The 8,989-nt window shown below is 42.7% G+C and overlaps 1 pseudogene across 1 annotated transcript; it reads right to left on the reverse strand.

Moving 5' to 3' along the window:
• Positions 1-1,554: 1,554 nt before the first annotated feature.
• LOC144641008 (cystathionine gamma-synthase-like) lies at positions 1,555-8,771 on the reverse strand (annotated as a pseudogene). Its single transcript, XR_013568480.1, has 7 exons — positions 8,637-8,771; positions 7,625-7,794; positions 7,113-7,224; positions 6,011-6,124; positions 5,011-5,131; positions 3,575-3,720; positions 1,555-1,736 (listed from the first exon to the last, which is right to left on the reverse strand). The product of XR_013568480.1 is annotated as a cystathionine gamma-synthase-like (transcript).
• Between the last annotated feature and the right edge of the window lie 218 nt (positions 8,772-8,989).

Below are 8,989 nucleotides of genomic sequence, written 5' to 3' on the forward strand. Positions count from 1 at the left end.
CAAACAACAGTCGGAGATCCATCTGCGTTCACAGGCCATGAAGACAGATTCGGCCCATAAAGTTCCTAACTGATGAGCTACACAGATTAACAACAACAACAATTTTTCTTTTTCTTCAATCATTGTCGCATCTCTAATTGAATGCTGCTTGTAAAAACTGTCGCGCGAGAATTTTCGAAATCTTAAACTGCAAGGCTCCCTGAAGAGCTTCTTCAACAGCGCGGAAAAAAAAACTGATCCGCGAGACGAGATGGTTCAATCGGCTTACGATGGTGGACAGCTGATGATAAATTATACCACTGATTCAGATTTCAGATTCAGATTTTTATTATTTCACACTATTTACAACAGTTAACCATGTTGTATAACTAAAAAATATTGGCTTGTGATTTAGCGCTAAGTTAGCCTAGTTAGCGGTGCGGTTATCCTACGTTAGCTGAAGTAGCTTGCAGTTAGCCTTCTTAGTGGGTTACGAATTAATTCATAGCCAAAAATTTTAGGAACTTGTCTTCTAGCACCAGTGGGGGTGATTTATGCTAGGTAATCGAACGACCCGGGTTTTCGAGTCTTCTTTAGGTCAGACTTCTTTTAAACTTACAAGAGTAGAACACTGTAATTCATGCCATTTGTATGAAAATGAATTTAGCATGTCTTGCACAAGAACAGAAGGGCGATGTTACAATTCGCGGCCGACGAGGTCAGATATGTAGAGGCTATAATGGTAATATTCGACGGGACGGTTATGTTTTTCCTATTTCATATTTAGATGAGTAGCATTGGCTTCAGTAACTAAAACGAGCGAAAACACCAAGTAGAAAAAACCCACTTAACAGTTGATGGACAGGAATTAGTCTAGTTGCAAGATTGAGCTGCGCACCCAGTCACACGAGCCGCGACTATCTGGCAAAAAAAAAGCAGTACCCGAGGGGTGGGGAGGCTTAAGACGGTAACCTAACAGCCCTGTCAAGCGCCCGGGGGGCACTCCCCTATATGGTCTACACGGGGACGTGCCGCTGGATAGGGTATGGTTTTTGACTCCTCCGGCCCTGAACAGGGTATATGATTTCAAGCTCCTCTGTCCTAAACAGGGCCTGAACCTGTCCTAGACAGGGTATGGCTGCAAGACTGTCGTCAAGTATGTACATTGTTTTCACTTTCGCTTCAATGAAAAGCATATTTTTAATTGCTGGCATCGGTGTTCGCATTTCAAAGCATCGAACACTATATCTCGTACAGGACGCAATCACAATAAAGCGTAAATGATTGTCGATGTTGTCCTTTGTCCTAAATAGGGTCTTAAAATAGGGGGGGTTGTCCTACACAGGGTGGGTATTTTAAGATTTTATTGTCCTAAGCATAGTCAGGGTTTCAACCCCTTAGCGGCACTTGTACACCTAAACATAGGTCAAGTCCCCCCCCGGGGGGGGGGTGGGGGAGTCAAGCGCTACCACCATGTAATCTAAAGCAGCTCCGAGCATTGCAAACATATTTTTTCACTTTGGGGGAGCATTTGGGTCGTAACCCCAATTCTGTAAGCAAGAAATCAAATACGCATTTTCAGTTATTGACATATTTTAATCTTTCCAACGTTTATTTTTTTACATCCTATTTGACCTTTGTCGTCTGTGTGACCCAGTGGATTTCATCGACTTTACTTTCTCCGAATTCACCATTATACTTTTTCCAACGCTTGTTCGAGATCTTTTTTCAGGTCTTCCACATTCTCTAACCCGACACTGTAGAAAACAAACGTGATCAAAAGTAAGATGAAAAGTTCAACCTTCCTTTTACCAAAAAGTTAAAGACACCAAGATGAGAACACATTCCAAATTAACCTTTCCAAATAAAGATTTCATAAAAACACCGATATATTAGCCTTGTAGGTAATTTGCAAACTAACCGGGAGGCTTTTGGAAGCAGTTTTGGACACAACCTCGTTCCCAGGGTCTCTCTCCCCTGCCCCCTAGACGAGGTTGTTTTGGACATGCGGGTTTCCTTTTGTAAATTTATAGATCATGCTTTGTTTCTGTCTTTCTAATAGCTTGGTTTGCGTGATAACACACAAAAAAACGGCTGTGAACCAGGCTACACAAATCACGGTGCCTATCGTTACAGCTATCAACGACTGCTCAGTGACACTCAGGTAGCTTCAGCGCACAGCAATCACGTCCCCACCTCCGGTGGGGGGGGGGGGGAATGACTGCGACTGCGTGTAAGGCGCGGAAATGCTGGTCGTCTTCTTTAGGAGAAATAGCGGATTTGGAGTCACTTAAGGTGTTCTGGGTGAAACGCCAACCTCTTACCCAACATGGTGTCGTTAGAGGTTGCTTGCGAAGAAATGAAAAACGTCCTCATTTTGTGTTGGTTTCTTAGATCGATCAGGTATGAATTTCAACAATTTCTTCACAGGCGAATTCGATGACAATGTCTATATTGTCATAAAAAGCTTTATTATGTCGTCTTTTTTAGAACTTTTTGTCAAAGAAAAAAACCTTGAGCCACGTGCAGAATGGTTTTCTTTAGTAGCCTGTGTACAGCCGCGCCTTCCCCACACAAGCTATTTCTTTAGGGGATTTATTCAAATTTTCCGGCGAGCATTCTCGCCCCTCTAACATAAGAGTCCCGCTGGGCAATCGAGTCATACCATCGTGTAAAAAGAATTTCTTACTGATACGCAATGTCTTACACCCGCTTTCAGTGTTACGTACATAGCGGCTTTCTATCGACATCCACCTTTCGACTTGCTAAACAAACAGACGGATCGAAATCCGCCAATCACAGCCCACTAACATGACCTTCTCAACTATTGGGCTAATTTGCGTGAAACGAACACCGGTATAGTATGCATCGGTTTTGATTGGCTCATTTCAAAAAGCACGTCGAAAGACGATGTCGAAAGATGGATGTAGAAAGAAAGCTATGCTCGTAACACTGAAAGCGGGTGTAAAATGATTCCATTAAACGACTGAACTGATTATTATAGTAACGCGGAACCACAGGGGACCCAAACGCTGTATTAGTTATTCATACTCTTATAAAAATAAAAATGTTCTTATTTACCTGCGTTCCTGTGTCTTTTTTCACCGGTTTGGGGGCGATTTGAATCAGAGCGAAGGCGGTTTACGTTGCGAGTTTTAGACGGTAATCGGTCTGTCGCAATGTCAATACGACGCGCCTCAATTATGTCTCAAGTTTTACTTTAACTGTTATTATTAACTATCAACTCCCCTTGCGGGAGAGAAGAGAGAAGGAGACTCACTCTCTCTTCTCTTTTCTTCTCCATACCATTAAATTGAAACACGAAACTCCCCGCGAGGAGAGTTAATAGTTAATGGTTTTAGTAACTTGAGTTAATAACAATTGAGACTTGAGGCGCGTCGTATTGACGTTGCGACAGATCGATTTCCGTTAAAAAACTCGCAACGTAAACCGCCTTCGCTCTGATTCAAATCGCCCCTAAATCGGTTATAAAAAAAACACAGGAACGCAGGTAAATAAGAACATTTTCATTTTAAGATTATGAATAATTAATACAGCGTTTGGGTGCCCTGTGGCGGGACTGAACACTGCACACCTGAACCGTATAAGTGACTCCTTCAAACCTCCCTCCAGTCTCTCGGCTGCCGATATATACTTGTCACAGTGAGTCATGCCTGATGCCACCTCTATCAAGCTCTGGACTCCGCCTAGAGACACAGCCAGCTGAATCAATTTTACATTCTGCAAGACAAAAAAATTAAAGCTAATTTACCCCCTAGTCACTAACTTACGAAAAGCTAAAGCTTAAACTGTTCTGCTCATAGATAGCAATTCGCTAATCACTTTCAAATTTTAATGGAGCGATTTTCACTTGAGTGTTGAAAGTAATTCGCGTTTGAATTGTTTTTGCATTACTACTCCAGACTCGTCCCCAGTCGTCTTGCAATTTTCGCATAAGAGACGACTGGGGACGAGACAGTTACTACTCTTTGTGATTGGTTTAAAACCATCGCGCCACTTTCTCAGCCAATCAGAAGTAAAACCAGAACCAATCATGACGCGCTCGCGCACGTTTTTCCGCGCTTCGTGCCGGCTACATGTATTTGCTTCGAGTTTTGATTGGTTTACTGGATTGTGTGTTCTTTGTGATTGGCTAGAGTGATTACTTTGGTTTTGGTTTTACGACACTCAACTGAAAACTTCTCTATTGAAAACCAATAAAGCCTTCACCGCAGGCAAACGTCGGTGGCTATAGAGGGGATAGGAGACTGGGAGGAAATAAGGTAGGGGCAGGAACTTTGGTAGACAAGGCGAAAGGAAGGACTCAATGCTACTAACCTCAATGTTTCATTGCTGCCTACACAGAACAACATTGTACAGTTAAATAAAGGCTGGCAGCTATGAAGCACTTTTGTTTAGCATCTAGCAAAGATAATGTTTCTTAGAAAAATGTTCGTTGTTTACAATTATTCAAGCGCATCTTCGCCATTAGACGTGCGTGGACACAAACGTAAGCCGGATTAGTATTTACAATAATTATATTTGCCGTCCGTTGTGACTGATGAAGGGGTTTAACTTGAAACGTCTGTAGTTTCATTTACAAAGTACGATCATTTTCTCGAAACACTTACTAGACACAGAACAGTTCCTTTGGAGATTAATCACATTTGTCTCGGGGGCTCAGGACAATGGTGTGATGGGGACCGCGGTGGCCTAATGGTTAGTGCACTCGGCTCCGGATCGAGCGGTCTGGGTTCGAGCGCTGGTCAGGGTCATTGTGTTGTGTTCCTGAGCAAGACACTTTACTCTCAAAATAAACGGTACCGGCAAACTAATGCTTGGGGGTAGCCCTGTGATGAACTAGCATCCCATCCAGGGGTATAGAAATTCGCTTTGCTACAGAAACCGGAATAAGCGACGGGTTGATGAAGCCACTAGGCTCAAACGCAAACTTTACCTTACTTAAACGTGAAGTAAGAACGGTAACAGTGACGTCAATAAGTTAACACGTGGCTCCCAGGCTTCTCTCACCTCAACAAGTCTCGACGCTTCTTGCTTCAAACGACAGCATTTCACTGAAGCCTGTCATTTGTTTCTTAGCGATGTCGTAATGTGGGTGCGAAGGCAATCCTGGATAATAAACCTGTTCAATCTGCACAAGAATGAAACAGAACAATGGAATTCTTATGCTACTAGCTTGTTTCCTTGCGGGTGAAAAACAACAAACTGGAAGAGAGACGTTTAGATTGGAAACAACCACCAGCACCCCACTCCAAATCTCGCACGAAAACTCTTGGTCAAGATTTTAGGCCAAGACACCTTTAAACGAGTTTTGGTCGAAATCCGTACGAGATCTTGGGGAGATTTAGACAAGATTTGGGCGAGGTTCGTACGAGATCTTGGCGAGATTTAAACGAGATTTGGGCGAGATTCGAACGAGATCTTGGCGAGATTTGGACAAAATCTTGGCGAGATTTAAACGAGATCTAGGCGAGATTTTTACGAGATCTTGGCCAGATTTAGACGAGATCTCGGCGAGTTTAAAACGAGATTTGGGCGAGATTCGAACGAGATCTTGGCGAGATTTGGACAAAATCTTGGCGAGATTTAAACGAGATCTTGGCGAGATTTGGACAAGACCTTTGCGAGATTTAGACGAGATCTTGGCGATATTAGGACAAGATCATGGCGAGATTCGAACGAGATCTTGGCCAGCTTTGGATGAGATCTTGGCGAGATTTAGACGAGATCTTGGCCAGATTTAGACGAGATCTCGGCGAGATTTAGACTAGATCTATCATCTTGGCGCGATTTAGACCGGATGTTGTTGAGATTTAGACGAGATTTTGGGGACTAGAAGTTTGGATGACGTCTTGGCGCGATTTAGATTTTGGGGAAAGTTGGTTCAAATGTAAATAATCTCGGCAAGGAGGAGTGAATCTCGACAAAATCTCGAAATTACAATCGTTACATCAGTTTATGTAAGCTCGCTGAAACCAAGGATTTTTAATCAGGTGTTTGACTAACAAACCTTTGGATGAGCTTCCAAGAACTTTGCAATTTCCATGGCGTTTTGGTTGTGTCTCTCCATACGAACATGAAGGGTTTTCAGTCCACGATGCAGGAGGAATGCGTCAAACGGCGACTACAAGGAATGGAAATAACAAAGTACGCGTGAGGTAGCACACATGAAGACTAATCTAAGGCCGTGTTCACACTTAGTGCCCGAGAACTGGTACCTGGGCACTGGCAAAAAATAACGTCGTGTTCACACACAGAAAATCAAGGTACCAATCGTACTCGGGCACCGTGCCCAGGCAACAAGTGTGAACACAGCTTAAGATTTCTAAAATGCAAACGCTGTTTAGGGTTGAGTCAATCAAAGATTACCAATACACATTCAACCTATCCACCGCTGTCTTGTGCCAAGGCGTGGCTTTTCTCTACGCGGAAATTTAAATGACGCAAGGAGCCCTCTCTTGATTCTTTGAGCTTCTGTGAAGCTCTCCCATGATCCTCCTGGTGTCTCTTATGCCAAAAACTCCGATGGGGACCTGAGTACAAGGCACCCGAAAAATTCCATAATGATGACCTAGCTCTAATTGAACTGATTGGCGTTTTTTTTTCCAGAAGCTTTTTCCCCAGAAAAAAGAAACAAAGATTGCTTGATTGCAGGTCAGTGCACGGGAAAAAACACTTGTTGAGACAACAGGAACAAGTTTATTTTAACACTAGGCGTACAATCCTAAACGGGGACTAAGTGAAGAAATCTGACCGCCTCGAGCGTTCTTCACAGTTTCAGTGATACCGGCAGTTTTCCACCCTGATGAAATTATGCCATTTTGTAGAAGTCGAGAAGGTCTGGACTGTACCGAGAAATTGGGGCCAAACTAATGGAAATTAAGGTCATGGAAATAAACGCTCCACTTAATTAACGGCGCGGAAATTAACGTCAACGAAAATTAACGCTAATTTTCAAAATTAGCGTTAATTTCCTATAAAAAGGTAAGCCTGGGGCACGAGGAACATGTCCCAGGCTCAGCCGGCTGAGAGGGACAAGCGGCTCTGGGGACAAGAATGACAATCAAGCAGAAAGGAGCTTTTAAAACAATCAGATTACCCCGTATGCTCACCAAACATCCGCCGAAAAACTTTTGCAGTTCATAGCACTTATACAACAGTTGTTGTGACGAGAGAGTGAGAGAGCCAGCTGTGACGTCACTATGGCCACCTAAATACTTAGTGCTGTGAAGAAATAAAACAGATAGTAATAAAAGTAAATTATTATGTTTTAATGTGTAGTTCCATAAATTATCCATACCTCCCCAACGGAAGGGATTTTTCAGAAGACCTCCCCCTCCCACCCCTGTGGAAATTCCAATAAAGCTTCATACATTTCCTTAAAGTTTTTGGCCTTTGAGACCCCTTCCACTCCCAGGAATTTCCAATACCTTCTGTGGGGGGAGTATCTACATTTTCTGGAACCACAAAATGTAACTACCTGGGGGCGAACAACAATTAAGAAAGAATATTATGCAAGAATTTTGGATATCAATTTTGAAAACTTGCATGTCCTTACACTTGGAATAACATAATAATAGCTTCGAGAGTAGCTCCCTTTTCTATCATAAGTCTATTACCTTACCAGCTATGAATAACAACATCAATGCCATGTTTAATGGGCTTTTGATTGAATGGTGAGGCAAAGGTGCTATCAACCATGGTGACAATTCCAAGACTTTGGCCAAGTTTTCCAAACTCCTCCAAGTCTGTGAGAATCATGGTTGGATTGCATGGGGTTTCACAATACAAAACCTGAAAAAGGAAGCAACAATTTTTATCTGAATGCCTATGTTGAAACAATGGAGTAACATGGTACAATTTATGGAAAAGCTAGGCTGTGCACCAGACAGCAAGTTTTGATTGGGAGGCAGATGGGAGGGATCCTGGAAGTAAAGTAAACAGCAAAAGTCTATGGGAGATGGGAGGAGAGATGGCAGGAAATGGGATTTCCAAGGTGGTGGGAACAGGAGACAATGTAACATTTTTTTCAATATTATTTTGCATAACATTTTCCACTAGTCATATTAAGGAAAGCACATACAGGTGGAACATATTTGGCCTGTACACAAGCAATGAAAGCAAGATGTTTAGAGCAGGCTGCCCCTCCCCACACGCCACTGTCAATCAATGTGTGGTTCCATATACCTTCCCCCCACAGAAGGGATTGGAAATTCCTGGGGGTGGGAAGGGTCTCAAGGGCCAAACATTTTAAGGAAATGTATGAAGCTTAATTGGAATTTCCAGGGGTGGGGGGGGGGGTCCTTAGGAAAAATCCCTTCTGAGGGGAAGTTATGGATAACTTATGGAACTACGCAATTGCCAAAGCCACAGAAACAAAATAAAACTAAACTGGGTGGTGTCGGTAGCTGATTGTTGTTATCATGGCTCTCTCTAGCTATACATGTACATTATACAGTCAACTCTCGCCTTGCGGACACCCCGCTATTGCAGACACTCGCTATTACAGACAAAATCCAGATCCCCGGCGAATAAGGTTTGACTTGAAATGACTCCCGCTATAACGGACTCTCGCTATAACGGACACTAAACGATGCCCCGAGCGTGTCCGCTTTAACGAGAGTTGACTGTTATACCTTAGTGTTTGATTTTACTGCTTCACGATACTTGGAAATATCAGAGCCATCTACAAATGTACATTCCACTCCAAAACGTGTGAGAATATTTTTTAACAGGCTTAAAGTACCGCTGTAAACCATCTTTGGTGCTACCTGAAAAGGAACAAAACAAAAAAATCACTAATATCAGTTCTTCAATAAAAGCAACAAGTCTCCTCTACTCTAATGGCTAAAAAGAAGCTTTGCCGTGTTTCCAATGAACAATTAAACTACGAGCTTCAGCTTTCTGAATGATCAAATAGTCATCAAGGTGCATTCAAGTTGAATATCGAGCTCACAGAAACCCTGAGGGATTGCAGTCCATTAAACTT

The sequence above is a fragment of the Oculina patagonica genome, unplaced genomic scaffold, assembly GCF_052425735.1.
Source record: "Oculina patagonica isolate OP01 unplaced genomic scaffold, crgOcupat unplaced606, whole genome shotgun sequence".
Taxonomy (NCBI): domain Eukaryota; kingdom Metazoa; phylum Cnidaria; class Anthozoa; order Scleractinia; family Oculinidae; genus Oculina; species Oculina patagonica.